The sequence below is a fragment of the Protopterus annectens genome, chromosome 13.part0, assembly GCF_019279795.1.
Source record: "Protopterus annectens isolate FY-2018-M chromosome 13.part0, PAN1.0, whole genome shotgun sequence".
Lineage (NCBI taxonomy): Eukaryota > Metazoa > Chordata > Ceratodontiformes > Protopteridae > Protopterus > Protopterus annectens.
The window spans coordinates 343,873,469-343,888,408 of NC_056747.1; the positions used below are offsets into that span (position 1 = coordinate 343,873,469).

At 42.3% G+C, this 14,940-nt stretch overlaps 1 protein-coding gene across 2 annotated transcripts in view; it reads right to left on the reverse strand.

Annotated features, from left to right (window-relative positions):
• Window positions 1-14,940, reverse strand: part of AMOT (angiomotin) — a 1,515,905-nt gene that overhangs the window by 1,385,518 nt on the left and 115,447 nt on the right. The window lies entirely within an intron of this gene.

Genomic DNA, 14,940 nt, shown 5'->3' on the forward strand with positions numbered 1-14,940 from the left:
CAACTGGGAGAGCTTCTTATTCATCCCCATCTCGTCTGCGATGGAGACAAACCAGAGCAATATTGTGTGATACTACATTGCTGCTCCTAACTGAGACAACTCCCACCAGGAGTGCATACCTTGGACACACATGTATTGTACAAATGGGACACATTGTCCCATCCCTCTAACATATGTGAGGTGCCAACACTATCAGGGTAGGATCATGGATCTGCCACTGCTTTGCCCTCCAGCATGCCATGCGTCATTCTCTACCGTACATCTGTAGCTTTGACTCCAAGAAAAATGCTATGTCCATGGCCACAGCACTGCCATTTCTAAAGAACACACTGGTCTAATTGCCCAACATAATGCATGCACTACCCCATCCAAGCCCCATGGCAATGCCTTTTTTACATGGCATATGCTCAGCATACTTGTTTTTATCATGCTTTGTCACAGAACACTGGTTTGACATATATAATAGTACTGACAGTAAACAGACTATTGCCCATCTTTAAGCCACTTTTTTGCAGCTGCTGTATCCGAATGGCATGACCAACATGTTAATCTGCAGCATTTGTACACTAGGCCATGTCTGCCATCTCCCTTCTTTCCTTTTTACAGAACCAGGGGCATCTAACACCACGTTTTATTACCCCTGCAGTGCAGACTGCACAATGTGCATTGCATTCCCGTCAAAACAGCTGGGTCTGGCTAAGATTCATGTCCTCCTACCCTTTGTGACCCATTGCCTGCAGTTTTAACCTTTAGTCTGTCAGATTACGGACATCTTCCACAATGCCATTACTTGTAAAACTATCAGATATAAAATTACTTGGAGAAGTTAAAATGCTTTATAAAGGACATCCTAATGTTTTTTTTTTCCTGTTGCGTCTCTCATTCTGCCTTCCTTGTTACATTTATTTGATTTTTGTGGTTTTCTTTCCATGTATGTCACTATTATGCAGTGCCAGCTATAGCTGTAGCTGAGGTCCAGCAGTGGAAAATTCACCATCGACTTGTCCTGCCACCCTATGCTGGTTCTCCATTTGCCTCCAGGCTGCCTCTCTACAGTGTGATGGAAGGTCATCCAGTTGGTGAGGGGCTTCCAGGAGGGTTCCAGTGTGGTCTCTGCTGGTGTCACACAGCAAGGGGGGGGGGGGTGTTGTTGTTGTCTCACCCTCTAAGGTTCCCAGCAGTAGCAGTGGGAGATCAATAGTTTTGGCATCCACACTGGCCACCTAGAGAACATCCTTGTGCAAAGTCCCACTACTGCTTGGACGTGCCCATTGGGCCACCAGTGGTGGGGCCCAGTGGGGATGGCAACCTCACGGAGCTGAATGACCTCTGGGTACAGCTCAAGAAAGCATGAAAGGTAACCATTATTGCAACCTATCCCCCATGCTGATGCTCCACTTCCCTCTCCAGTTACAGCCAAACCTTCCCCATTACCAGCTGTCCTCTCTTCTGTCAATTTTGAGCCTTCGCTATGTCAGCAACTTCCCTGTTGCTCCTTTTCTGTGCTGTGTTTGTCTACCCTGTCTACAAGTGCTGTACCTTTTTTCCTGTACATACCTTTCTTTTAATTCCTTCCCCTTGTACCCATCTGTGTGTGTGTGTGTGTGTGTGTGTGTGTGTGTGTGTGTGTGTGTGTGTGTGTGTGTGTTGCCCTTTTTTAAAGTACCCTAACATCCCCACCCCGTGATGGTCTTTTCTTCCTCTTGCTCTTCTGTGTGTTCCTCTGCTTGTTCTTCCCCCTCTTGCTCTTCTGTGCGTTCCTCTGCTTGTTCTTCCCCCTCTTGCTCTTCTGTGCGTTCCTCTGCTTGTTCTTCCCCCTTGTCTGTCTGTTGTACAATTAATTTTCTTAATATTAATATGAATAAATTGGTAGAAACTTTACTGGGACACCCTTATTTTTGTCTACTGGTGCATGCCTGCTTCTAGGATCTGCAGGTCATGTGACCACTCTTGTGCTGTGCTCATTTTAATTTCTCCAAATCTTTTGGGTTTTAAATACCATGATGGGAATGGACCTCATTCACAAGTCAGGGTATAAATTAAAGTTCATGAAATTACTACTAAATACAACTGCAGATTCTTTTTACAAGACCCATTCTCCTACTACTATTGGAACTGTCAGAGTATATTTCTTCCACATTGCTTTCATTTATGCCTGCAAATCCTGATTTTTTTTTACTTTGTCTCTCTGAACATGAGAAACACTACAATCACTAGGTGTAGAAATTTCAATGATCAATGCTACTTTTGCCTTTTTTCACAGACAATTATATCTAGTTTTCATACATCTATTTTTTGAACTGTTGGTAATGGGCGATTCAATGTGATGTAGACTTAATCATTCTCTACAATACTTTGTAGTTCATGATTCCAATGCTTCTCAGCTACTTCTACAGCGTAGTGTTTGCACAACTTCCAATACAATTAGTCTTGTCACACCATGCCTTTCAGTATACAGGTCTTGAGGGTATCACACCCAGCAACAAGGTGGGTGACTGTTTCCAATTCTTTTTTACAGACCCTACACTTGTCTATTTCGTCATATGTTCAATAGTCTTAGTAAACCAATGTGTACATAGTCCACTGTCCTGGGCTGCCATTATTAATCTTTCATCACTGGTTTTCAACTCACCTCTCCTTAAACACTCCTACATCAAATCCTTTTTTTTTGTTTCGTTTTAAACACATTTATTGAATTACCACTTGTGGCACATGCAAATTTACATTTATACAAAAATAATCAAACTATATTAAACTTACATTAACAAACATTATACTTCACATGTATTACTATACATCAAATAACCTAAACATTACTTAAATTATTCAATTCCTGCCCCCCTTTTTTAAAAAAAAATCTTCATTAAACCATCACTTACAACGTAACCAATCATACATTTATATAAATGAAAACAAACCACACAGACACAATCCTAGTTGCAAGCATTTTACATCACAAACCATATAGACACACTCCCAGTTGCAAATATTATACATCACATATAATCTGCCCAATCAATTTTCAGTCAAACATTACAGAGCTCATTTAAGTCCTGCCTTCTTTTAAACCTCATTCCTCCCTGTATGTATTGTTTGCAGAATTCCCATTTTTTCCGATGTAGTTTGCTCCTACCCTTTTCTAAAGATATCCGTTCCGGTAGTTTTCTCTCTGTTACTATATTCACCACTTCTAATATAGTTGGTTTAGCAAAATGAGGTTGTTCAAGGACATCGTTATACTATTTATTGCTTGTCCACATTTCTTTTCCTCTCATCGAATCCTTCTCCTTATATTACTTCTTTTGCTTTTTTGGCTCATTCAGTTGCTGCCTGCTTTTGGTCTATTTCTGGTTTGATTTCCAGATCCACTTCGAATACTTCTGCAAAACTAAGCATGGAGATCATCTTAGACTTCCTCTCCTTATGTTTCAAAACATTCACTACGTTTGAATCTGATGAGGTCAGCAAATATGAATGGCAGCCCCACAACTGCAACTATACATGTAATCAATTTTGATGAAGTCCACACCTCCTTCAGACCATGGAATATATAATCTTGGTATACACTGATTTTTATACATCAATCGATCAGCGTGAAGCATTTTTCTCGATTCCCTGTCCAACTGATCCAATGCCTTTTGGGGCCAGTCAGTCTCACCAAAACTGTAAGTTAGACCAGGAAGAGCCAAATGGTTTACAGCTTGGACTTTATTCCTAGAAGTCAATACTGTTTTCAATATTTGTTTTGGTCTTCTGAAGTAATCTTTGCCAAGTTTTATTCTCATTTGTTCATGTTTTATTGTCAATCCTTCATCAATGCTCAGATATTTATAAACTCCCTCCTACTCATGTTCCTTTACATTACATTCCTGCCCCAGATTGACATTTCTTTGTACTACAACTTTCCTACTTTAGACATCGCTTTTGCACATTTATCAAGAGCAAATAACAAACATCTGAGAAAGTTTTAATCACCTGCAGTAGTACTTTCATCTCCTCAACTGATGAACTATACAGTATTAAGTCATCCACAAAAGACAGATGAGAAGTGTTTAAGCAAGACTGGTTACAATTTAGCACCCAGAAAATAAGACCTAATCTGTTAAGTAAACAGCTTAAGGGCAAGACAAAACAACATTGGTAACAAAGAACCACTCTAGAATATCACCCCAGTTTTTTATCCCTGGGGTAATAATTTGCCCTTTGTCACGGTTTAATTAAAAAGTGGTTTGCTACTCTTTCATGGTCACTGTAATGTAACTGATTGACATAGGCTGTATGTTATACATCCATAAGCACTCCTTTATCCATGAACATGGGATGCTATCAAATACTTTTTTTGTAATCTGTCCATGCCATACTTAGATTCTTCCCCTTTTTACAATTCTCTATTATAGATTTATTTGGCAACAAATGATCCTTGTTCCATACGATTTTCTTCTGTTGCCTTTCTTTCTATTGTTATCATGGTAAGAAACAAATCCTACGGTTACATGCTTGGGTACATGGAGTCAGTCATGTGACTGGATCTGGAACAGGTCTAGATCAGAAGTAAGCCTAGATCCTTTTCTGGTCAGGAACTTTGACGTTTCTGAGCACTCACTGGTTTTATATCACTGGTTTTGGCCCTATTGTCATAATGGAGTTTTTTTTTTTCCTAAATGATTACCAACTCTGTTTGCATCAGTTCCAGTATATAGTTTGTGCATTATCTAAAGGCAAGTTATTGGTCTATAGTTTATAATAAGGTTTACAGGTTCAGTCTTAAGGAAGAGTTTTGTTTTTCCTGCTGTTAACCAGGTTGGTATTTGTTCAGGGTGCGCACGTAAGTGATTCTTACTAGAGTCTAAATCTTTGTGTAAAGATGCTTTTACTTTTATCCAGAAGTTAGGTACTGCACCTTACTTTTATCCAGAAGTTAGGTACTGCACCTGGGACTGGTGTTTTCCAATCAGAAGCTTTTCTTAAATTTTGTTTAAATTTTTCTGACCATAAATTCATCCCATTTCCTCTCCTGTACATTTGAATTCCTTACAATTTCTTTTAATTTTTCTAACCATTCAACACCTTTATGCTCCACAGGGTCTACATAAATATTTCTCCAAAATGTATCTATTTCTTCTTTTTTGGTTTCTATTCCTTTTGATTAGTTTCCCAGGTCTCTATAGAACATGTTTCGGTCATCAATGAGTTGCTTACTTTGCACTTTTCCTTTACATTTATCTGCAAATTTTCTAAGTTTTTCTGTCTGTGCTCACATCTTCAGTTTTCTGTCTGCAATAGCGCAAGACAGAACCTGGTCTGTTCAGATACTGTGCATTGCTTCTACCATGTCTTAATTATTTTTGTTGATCTGTTCCCTCTTATATATTCTTCTAACAGTGACGCTTCTCATCTTAAATGCATCACTGTTTTCTCTACTGGATGCACACGTGATGGCGTTTTATTTCTTCCCTTTATTTCAGTTACTGCGCAATGTTTTTGTGGCAAGACTTCGGCTATTATTAATTTAGCTGCATAGTAATATATTTTAATTCCGTTGATCAGAATACTGTGTTCATCTGTTTTATCAGACTTCTAACATTGTTGGTTTGAGTTTTATTTACTTTCTGTAATCTATTTATTACATCAGTCTTAATATGTTTAGCCATCTCTATTAAATCAAGCAACTCTTCCCCTAGATGATTTTCTTCTAAACTAAGAGCAAACTCTTCACTCTCAGTTTGCTGCAGGCATTCTACAGGAAGTTCTACAACATTTTCCTGTGACATATCTTCAGTGCATCTTCTGCTGTTCCTTCATATCGGTACTCACTGAAAATTAATCCACATCCCTGCCTACATCGCAGCTGCCTCCATTTCCTGCTCCTTCCCTGGCTGAGAAACTCCAGCTGAACTTCTGAACTAGTTTTCTACCAAAAGCTCCAAAGCATCACTATGGGGCAAGACACAACATGCCTCCTGTTCCACGTTTCTCCTTAGTTTGGGGAATCACTTCCACTATGCTGTGACATTACCTATGTTGGATTTTCTACACAAAATACTTCGCAGGTATGCCATAACTTCAGTTTTTATTTATTTAACTTCTCCATTACTAATCATCTTTTCTGCTTTCCCCATTTATTCTGTGATTTTTTTCCGCATCTAGTTGCCTTTGCCTGTTTTTCTCTTCAAAAATCTGCAGTGCTGCTTTTTTTTGTATGGAGTAGTTTTGCTTTATCCTTTGTATAAATATTGCACCACATCCAAGCTCTTTTTCTTTCCCATGTCAATATTTCTTCTTTAGATGACTATCACTCCACCTGTTTCTCATTAATTTGGGGACTTATTGCTTCATCAGGCTGTGACATTACCTGTGTTAGATTTTCTACACTAAATACTTCACTTCACAGGCAAGCCATAAAAATAAGTTATGTATTCACCATAACAGTCCATCTGTGTTGTCGATCTTCATTAATCCTCGACGCATGGGACTCTGTTCCGATCCTCAGAACCGGCTCGGCTCTTACAACAGGTTGCAAGAATCAAAAATCTCTCCAGCCAAGTCCCTTCCCAGAAAGCCCCTCACTAGAGTACCTCAGACAGAGTCTGCAACTATAAAAGGAGAAAGGAAGGACGGGCAATTGCATTCCAATTGTAGAGGCTATGTTCAAGGTCATAAAAGAAATAAATAACCAAGACTAGAGTTCGTTCCTCCAAGAAGCCTGAAGGAGAGGGAAGGTGGGTGGGGTGTCAAGGATACATGAAAATGACAACACAGATGGAACATCATGGTGAGTACATAACTTTTGTCTGATGTTATCAATCTTCATTTATCCTTGATGTATGGACAGTCCCCAGCTATCTTATATCTTGGGAGGCCGTATGGAAGGATATTCCTGAGCACCACAGAGCCAAAGGACACTTCTCCTGGAGACCAGATACAATTTGTAATGAATGATAAAGGTATGTGGAGTAGCCCAGGTTACTGCTGTACAAATTTCATCCATGGAAGCCTTTGAGTGAAAAGCAGCAGAAGTGCAGCTAATTGGAAGTTTCTCTTATTGTAGATGAAAGTTGTGCATTCCTTTAACCGTTTACCCATGAATGGACCTGAAAAGGACACAAATAACTGGTAGGACTTTCTAAAGCCCTTTGTTCTGCTGAGATAAAAATGCAATTGCCTACGAACCTATAACAAGTGTAAACTATATTCTCTCTTATTAGAAAAATTAGAGAAGAAGACTGGTAAATTAATAGACTGATTAATGTTAACTTCAGATACCACCTTAGGAAAAAAGAATAGGTTGGTTCTTAGTGAAACCCTGTCTTGATGAAAAATCAAATATGGAGATTTTGAAGTTCATGCTTGAATCTCTGAAATTCTTCTGGCAGACGTAACGGCTACCAGAAAAATGGTTTTCCATGAAAGGAACCTCAGGTCACAACTAGCCGCCAGCTCGAAAGGGAATGGACCAATGATTGTAGAACCATATTAAGATCCCAAGGAATGCGAGGATCCTTATAAGGTGGTTTTAACCTCAAGGTCCCTTTCATAAACACTTTGCACAACCTATAGGAGATTAACGAGGGCTCTTTGAAACCATCACGGAAGATGGAAATAGCAGCTAGTTGGGCTTTAACAGTAGAAGATGCTCCCTGCTCGAAAAGCATAGCTAAAAATTCCAACACCTTTTCAACCGGTGCAGAGGTGTCAATACCATTATGACGTACCCAAAATGAGAACCTTTTCCACTTGAATGTGGTAAAGCCTCCAGGTGGAAGGCTTATGGGAAGCCAATAACATTTTTTGGACTGGGGAGGACAGGTGATCTTGCCTGGTAATCAACAGAATTGGAAACCAAGCTGTAAGCTTGAGGTTTCGGAGACTGGGGTGAAGTAGTTGATGTGGATGGGACAGAAGGTCAGGCTCCAGGTCCAGAGTCCATGGGCGGTGAATTAGGGGAGGCCAAAGAAAAGGGAAATGTCGAAGCCAGAAGGGAGCAATGAGGATCACCGTGCTCTTCAACCTGATGGCTTTCTTCAAGAAAGGAGGTATTAGTGGAACGGGATGAAAGGTTTAGAGCAGCCCCAAGGGCCAGTCAAGAAGGAGAGCATCTCTCAGAGACTCCCCCCTGAGGGGGGATTATGGCAAAGTAGCTGCTGTACTTGTTGTTCAGAGGTGATGCAAATAGACTGCAGCAAGGCTGGCCCCAGCGACAATCTCCTTCACCACTCTGGGATTGAGAGATCACTCGTGAGGAAAGAGAATGCACCTGCTCAGCTTGTCCGCTATCACATTTGAGTTCCCTGAGATGTGTGTTGCTATCAGAAAGCAGTTGGAAGAGATCACCCACTGCCATACTCTGAGAGCTTCTCCACACAGGGAATAAGACTTGGTTCCGCACCGTTTGTGGATTTACCAGACTACTGACATATTGTCTGATTGAACTGCAATTGTTCCCAGAAGGAGGGTAGCTTGGAAGGCTTGCAAAACTAAAAGCACTGTCCTCAACTCCAGAACACTAATATGTAAATCAGTCTCTATCAGAGACCAAGTGCCTTGGACTGTTCTGTCCAGATAATGCACCCCCCACCTCATCTGGGAGGCATCCGTGGTTACTACGACCTTGGGCTGAGGAGGAACAAAGGATCTGCCTAAGAGAATTTCCTCTGATGCTATCCACCAGGATAAGTCCCTCTTGCAAAGATTGGTGATTCAAATGCGATGCATCACAGAATGACTGAGAATGGACCATTGGGAGGTTAGAAGCCACTACAGAAGTCTCAAATGAAATCTTGCCAGCGGGACCAGTGTGATGGCCACTGCCACGGATACTAGAGCTTGTAGAACTAATACAGCAGGTACCATATTGCTGGAGAGAACAGCATCCACCTGGGACCTTATCTTCTGCAATCTGTGAGGAGGAAGAGAAGCTATGAAAAAGGTGGTATCCAGGGGATCCCCTATAAACTTCAATTTTTGTGTCTGACTTAGTTGGGACTTCACATGATTCACCATAATGCCTAGACAAGCGCAAGTGTGTAGAATAAAATCTCTTGACTGCTCTAGTAGATGTCTGGTGGGAGCGGTAATGAGCCAGGCATCTAAATATGGAAACACTCAGAATCCGTGCAGTCTCAAGTGAGCTGCTACTGCTGCCTTACACTTGAACACCTTTGGGACTGTGGTGAGATCAAAGGGCAGAGCTCTGAATTGATAATGACAGTCTCCCAGCCAGAAGCACAGGAACCTTCTGGAGCGCTTGTCCATTTTGATATGGTGGTACGCATCCTGGAGTTTTATACAGCACATCCAATCATCTTTCCATTAGAAGGGTAGAACAGATTGAACAGTGACCATTCAGAATTTTGCCTGCTGAACACACTTGTTCAATAGGCCGAGATCCAAAATTGGTCTCCAGTCCAGTCTATTTTGGCACCAAAAAGAACCTAGAGTAGAATCCAAATCCTATTTGGTCTGGTGGGACTTAGATGATTTTTTTTCTAGCAGCTTTTGAATTTCCAGAGCTGCCTGATCCCTCTGACTGGGTGGAACATTGGGGATTCTTCTCCCTGTTCTTGGGTTGAGAATAAAGGGAACGTAGTATCCTCTGGTAATGATCCTTCACACCTAAATATCGATGGTTATTTCTTGCCAGGCTAGTGGGTGCAAAGAATCTTCCCTTGATTTCCTCCAGAGGCAAGCAATCAGGCCTCCTTTCAGTAGCATTGGTAGAGTTCCCCGAGAAAGAATCCCCAGAACCCTGATTTTGTGGGCCATTACTGCTGTGAAATCGGCATCTTCCATTAGAGCCCCTCCCCTCTGCCCAAAGGGGAGCCACTGCCATGTGTGTCCTGAAAAGGCCCTTGGGATTTCTTGAGCCACATTTTTCCACTCCTCTGGGTCATGGAGAAGGACCGCTGGGGAGCAGAAAAAAATACGCCCACTGCAGACATGGTCTTTCCATCTTTTTCACACCTGGCCAAGGTCTCTCTGACTTTGGTGCCAAACATGGACGATCCGTCAAAAGGAGCACTGAGAACGAAGACTTAACCAGGCGTGCCTCCTTATGGCAATGCTAGAACCCGCTGCTCTAGCAGTCCCTTCAGCTGTGTCCCCCATGAACCTCATGGACGAAATGGAAACAAACTCCAGGATGGCCAGTTGGGTGGCCACTTTTTCTTGTACCTCCTCAGACATGTCTCCTGCAAGGGTGTCTGACAGCTCCTTGATCAGATCTCTCGAGTCTAGTAGTGTGCCATGAAGTTCAAAGACCGTAAGGTGAAGGTCAAAGCGTACACCTACTTCCAAAGCCTGTACATCGCCCTGGACTCTCAGTTACGAGGGTCCACACAAACTCTCCACTGCTACTTCTCTCTTTGTGGCTGCCGCAACCACCATGGCATCTACTGCTAACCCATTGACCTAAAACTGGTGGTCCTCTGGTGCAGTGAGAATTTTGTCCAGTCTTCTGGGGATTGGCTCTACAGAATCAGGGGCCTTCCATGCCCACTGTGCGATCAGCTTAATGAGTTTGTCAGCAGGTGGGGTCAAACAAGAGGTAGATGAGGGAGCACTTAAAGCTTGCAGGTACACAGATTTCTCTCAGGAAGTGTCTTTGGGCTTCCAGCCACTCCTCTGATTTAATAACTCAAGAACATCTCCAAAGGAGACGTCTTTCTGGGGGGTGACTGGAAAAAAACATCAAAGTCATTCCTCTTGGGCATCTAGGCATTTCCTCTTACACATCTTCTTCTGAGGCACCTCCTCAGTGGGAAGATCTGTGGAGGACTCTGAAGAGGTAGGCCCCTGTGCAGGGGTATCCTGCAACTTTGGTGCTCGCTGTCTGAGCACTGAGACTGGAGGAAGCACTGGGCAAGAGGGAGTCCTGGAGAAACACTCTGATAAGGAAGGAACCTGGAGGCTAAGGCCCACTCCATGACTTGGAAGGCAGGACCCCTGAACAGGAATGGAAGCCTGGAGCTGGGAAGGACAACCCCAGAACCATGGTCCCACCCTCGAAGCCAGGGCAAGCCGACACGTGCCAAGGCTCCAAGAAGGAAGAACAGCTCCAAGAAAACTAGAGCCGAACCATGTCCCTCGGATCTGGCAGTGGAGGTACGACCCCAGGAGTGCTCCGGTTCTGAAAGAACAGAGGAACTCAGGGCACACACTGCAGCTGAAACCACAGAATATGTCAGCGCCGGGGCAGGCGGAAGTGAAGGGATTGGAGCCATGGTCTCTTAAGAGCTCAGGGGAGGTTAGAGGAGGAATGAGTGGTGAAGTCTTTGAAGAGAAGGTTCCATCTCTGGAAGGGAATGAAACCTGGAAGGAACCTTTAAGACCCCTAGCCACGAGAAGATGATCCACCAACCTGACTAGGTCAGACTCCTGGAGGAACGAACAGAAAAAGTGGACAGGGATTTGGGTCTTTCTATGAAGCGGTTTGAGAGATGCTCCACAAAGGGTTACACTGAGGGGCAGTACCTAGTACTGGGTATGAAAGATAGTTCTGGGGCTAGGGATACAGACAGCACAGCAGAAGGGGCCGGCTCCTGAGCGGTCAAATCAGTAATTGTCGGCACCAAAGACTTCGGTGCAGTGGTGGCCATCACAGTGGGCGAAGTATGCATGTAGCCTTATCAGTACTTCGCTTCAGTTCTGTTGAGTGCGAGGGAACCGAAGATTTAGGTCTCTGATGCCGGAGCCGTAGGGGACGCTGGCACTGAGACACTCCACTTTTTCCCACGATCAACTTACGAGGAAGAGGAGAAAGATGGTGATGAAACATCAGACTTAGATGTCTCTGGCAGATGGACAAAGCCTCAAAGGAAGTTTTAATTAGTCCTTTAAGGATGAGTTTATTTTTTCTTTCTACGAGGGCCCGGTGACTAAAAGCTTGTCAAATAGCACAATCCTCTTGCAAGTGCACCAGGCACAAGCAATAGACACACACCATATGCCCATCAGAATTAGGTATTTTTCTCTCACAATCACGACACTGCTTGAAACCTGTAGTGACTTTACTTTTACCTGCCATATTAGCTAGACAACAAGCCAAACTCACCTAAACACAGTCACACAAACAAACGCAGTAAAGAAGAGAAAGAAGGAGGGGCTACCAACAATGGTAGGCCAGAACTACCAAGAGGTACAGAGGAGAGAGACCAGGAGCTACAAACGATAGTAGTAAAGTTACCACAAGGTAAGAAAGCTTTGCAAGAGACTCACTCACAGAAAGAAAACTTTTTTTTTTTTTTTTTACTCAGGAAAAAACCTACCTGCAATGGTAGGTAAGAACACCCAAGTGTAAAATGGAGAGGGATACTAGAAGAAAAACAGAAATAAGGAGAAATATTAACTGGGTAGGGTAAAAAGACTTAAAGACTTCATTTCACTTAGCTGAAGACTGGATTTCAGCCAAGGTGTCCGATTCAGAAGAGCGGCAAACAAGATCTGAGATACTCTAGAGAGGGGCATTCTGGGTAGGGACTTGGCTCAAGAGATTTTTGGTTCTACATCAAGAATAAATGAACATGAACATCATCAGATCTTCAGTTTCTGTTCAACTTCTACCTTACTAATCCTCTGTTCTATCTTTCCCTTTGTTTTCTTCTTTTTTTGTATTGTGAAATGTTGCATATCTGGGTGTCTTTGCCTTTCTTTGTCTTCAACTATCTTTGGGGCCAGTTTTTATTGATTAGTTTGGCCTTCTCTACTCCATAAAATTTGCACCATATCAGATCTTTTTTTTTCTTTTTCATGTCCATGTTTCTTCTCTATACTTTTCAAAAATCTCTGGGTTTTCTTCTTTATATTTTTGCACTTCCTCCATTTCCTTCTTTTTCCAGGCACAGCAAAGTTTCTTAGTCTATGTAATGTTTTTCATGGAGTTGTATTACTGAATGCAAATCTGTATTTGAAGCTTTTAACAGTTCTTCTTGGGCAAGAACTTTTCTTTCCTCTAATTTTTCTCTTAATCTGTCTGAATATTTTCAGTCTGAAAATTCCAGGCTTCTTGCATACAAGTAAACAATGCATAACTTCTTCCTTCTCGTCAACAGTCCACTGTGTCATCTTTGCAGCTCTTTCTTAGCAGATTGTTTTGTGTGTGTTTTTTTAAGGACCATTACTTGAAGGGGGGCTAGATATGCTTGTCTTTATGCAATCTGTACATTTTTCACCAACAGAATCCTTAAGGACTTAAATTTTGGTAAATATTTTCAAGCTGTATAGCACTATTTCAGCCATGATAATCAGTCACTGCCTGGCCAAGTTGAGTAATATTTCTGAATCCCATGGAGTGTGTACTAATTACATGACTACAGGTAAAGTGTCAATTGGCAAAATGCCTGAAACTACTATGATCGATCATTGTCAGTTGAACACAACTCTCAAAAACTCACTACAATGAAAATTCACTAATCAAAAAAGAAAAAAAAAAGGTTTTCCTTGTCCAATTAGTGAATCCAAGAAAAGTGTAAGAGGGGGAGCAAACCCTAACAGCACCATTTTTCTACATGAGGCGGGGTGTCATGTCAAACTGTCACCCTCTCTCTATATTCAAAGCCACTCTCTTGCCTTCAACACTCATTTCTGACTGTTGTAGGCCTTCTCTCACACAATCCAGCCACCTTTTTTGCTGGATGCCTTCATTTACTCTTGCTTTCTTCCTGCCGGTCCCAAATCTTCATCGGATTGTCTTCTGCTTTTCTGCAAATGTGCCCAAACTACCGTAATCTGCTGTCTTTGACCTTTTCTGCAATTGGAGTTACTTTGGCTTCTGCTCTTATGTTCTCATTTCTTTGGCTGTCAAACAGTGTGCATCCTACCACCCAGCTCATGCACTTCATCTCTATCACCTCTAGCTTCCTCAACTTCTCTGCCTTTACTGTCCAGGTTTCCTTACCATATAGTAGTACTGGTCACACCATAGTTTTATACACCTTACTTTCCTGTTTCTTTAGCATTCTTCTGTCATATCCTACACCTAACACACTGTGCCAGTTGGGTGCAGCCACTAGGATTCTAGCTTTAACCTTCTCATTCAGACTTCCCTTAACCACAACCACCCCTCCTAGACACCTGAAACTGTTACTTCTCTTCTATCTCAATTATCAACTTCTTCTGACTTCCCCTATTTGCTGCCATTACTTCTGTCTTATCTGTATTTAGTTTCATCCCACATGCCTTTAGTTTTGCATTCCATTTCCCCCATCCTTTGTAGTTCTTGCTCAGAGTCTGGCTGTAATACCATATCATCTGTGCACATCAACTGTGGTGATTTGTCCCCTCCAAACTTTTAGCTACTGTAGTCCATCACCAGTGCTAAACCCTGATGCATGCCCACTCCCACTGGGAGCTCCTCTGCGAGGCCGAATGCTGTTCATACTTGAGTCAATGGGGTCCTTGTACATAGCTTGCACTAATTCTACTAATGTTTTTGGGACTTCGAACTACTACAGGACTGCCCAAACCAGTTTTCCTGAGACTTTGTCATATGCTTTCTCCAAGTCTATGAATGTCCACTTGGACTTTTTCTTGATCTCGATCTTCTCAACTATCCATCTCACTGAAAACACCACGTCAGTTGTGCTATCTGAATTCAAACTGCTCAGCTCCTATTTTACTCTGAACTACTTTGCGTATTTATCCGCATCCTTCTCCAGAACTTTCATGTAATGTGACAGGAGTTTGATACCTATGTACTGGCCACATCTGTGAATGTCCCCTTAGCACTTGAACACTGGCACTGGTATGCTTATTCTCCAATCTGGGACACACCTTTCTCTCCATACTGCTATCAATACCTGCAGGAGCCATTTCTCCCCTATCTCAACCAGCATCTTCATCACATCTGGTGCAACATCATCGGAGCCCACTGTTTCCCCAGACTTCATTTTCCTCAGGGCTGTTCTTGCTTCCTATATGGTGGATTCCTCATCTTCTCTCATCGTA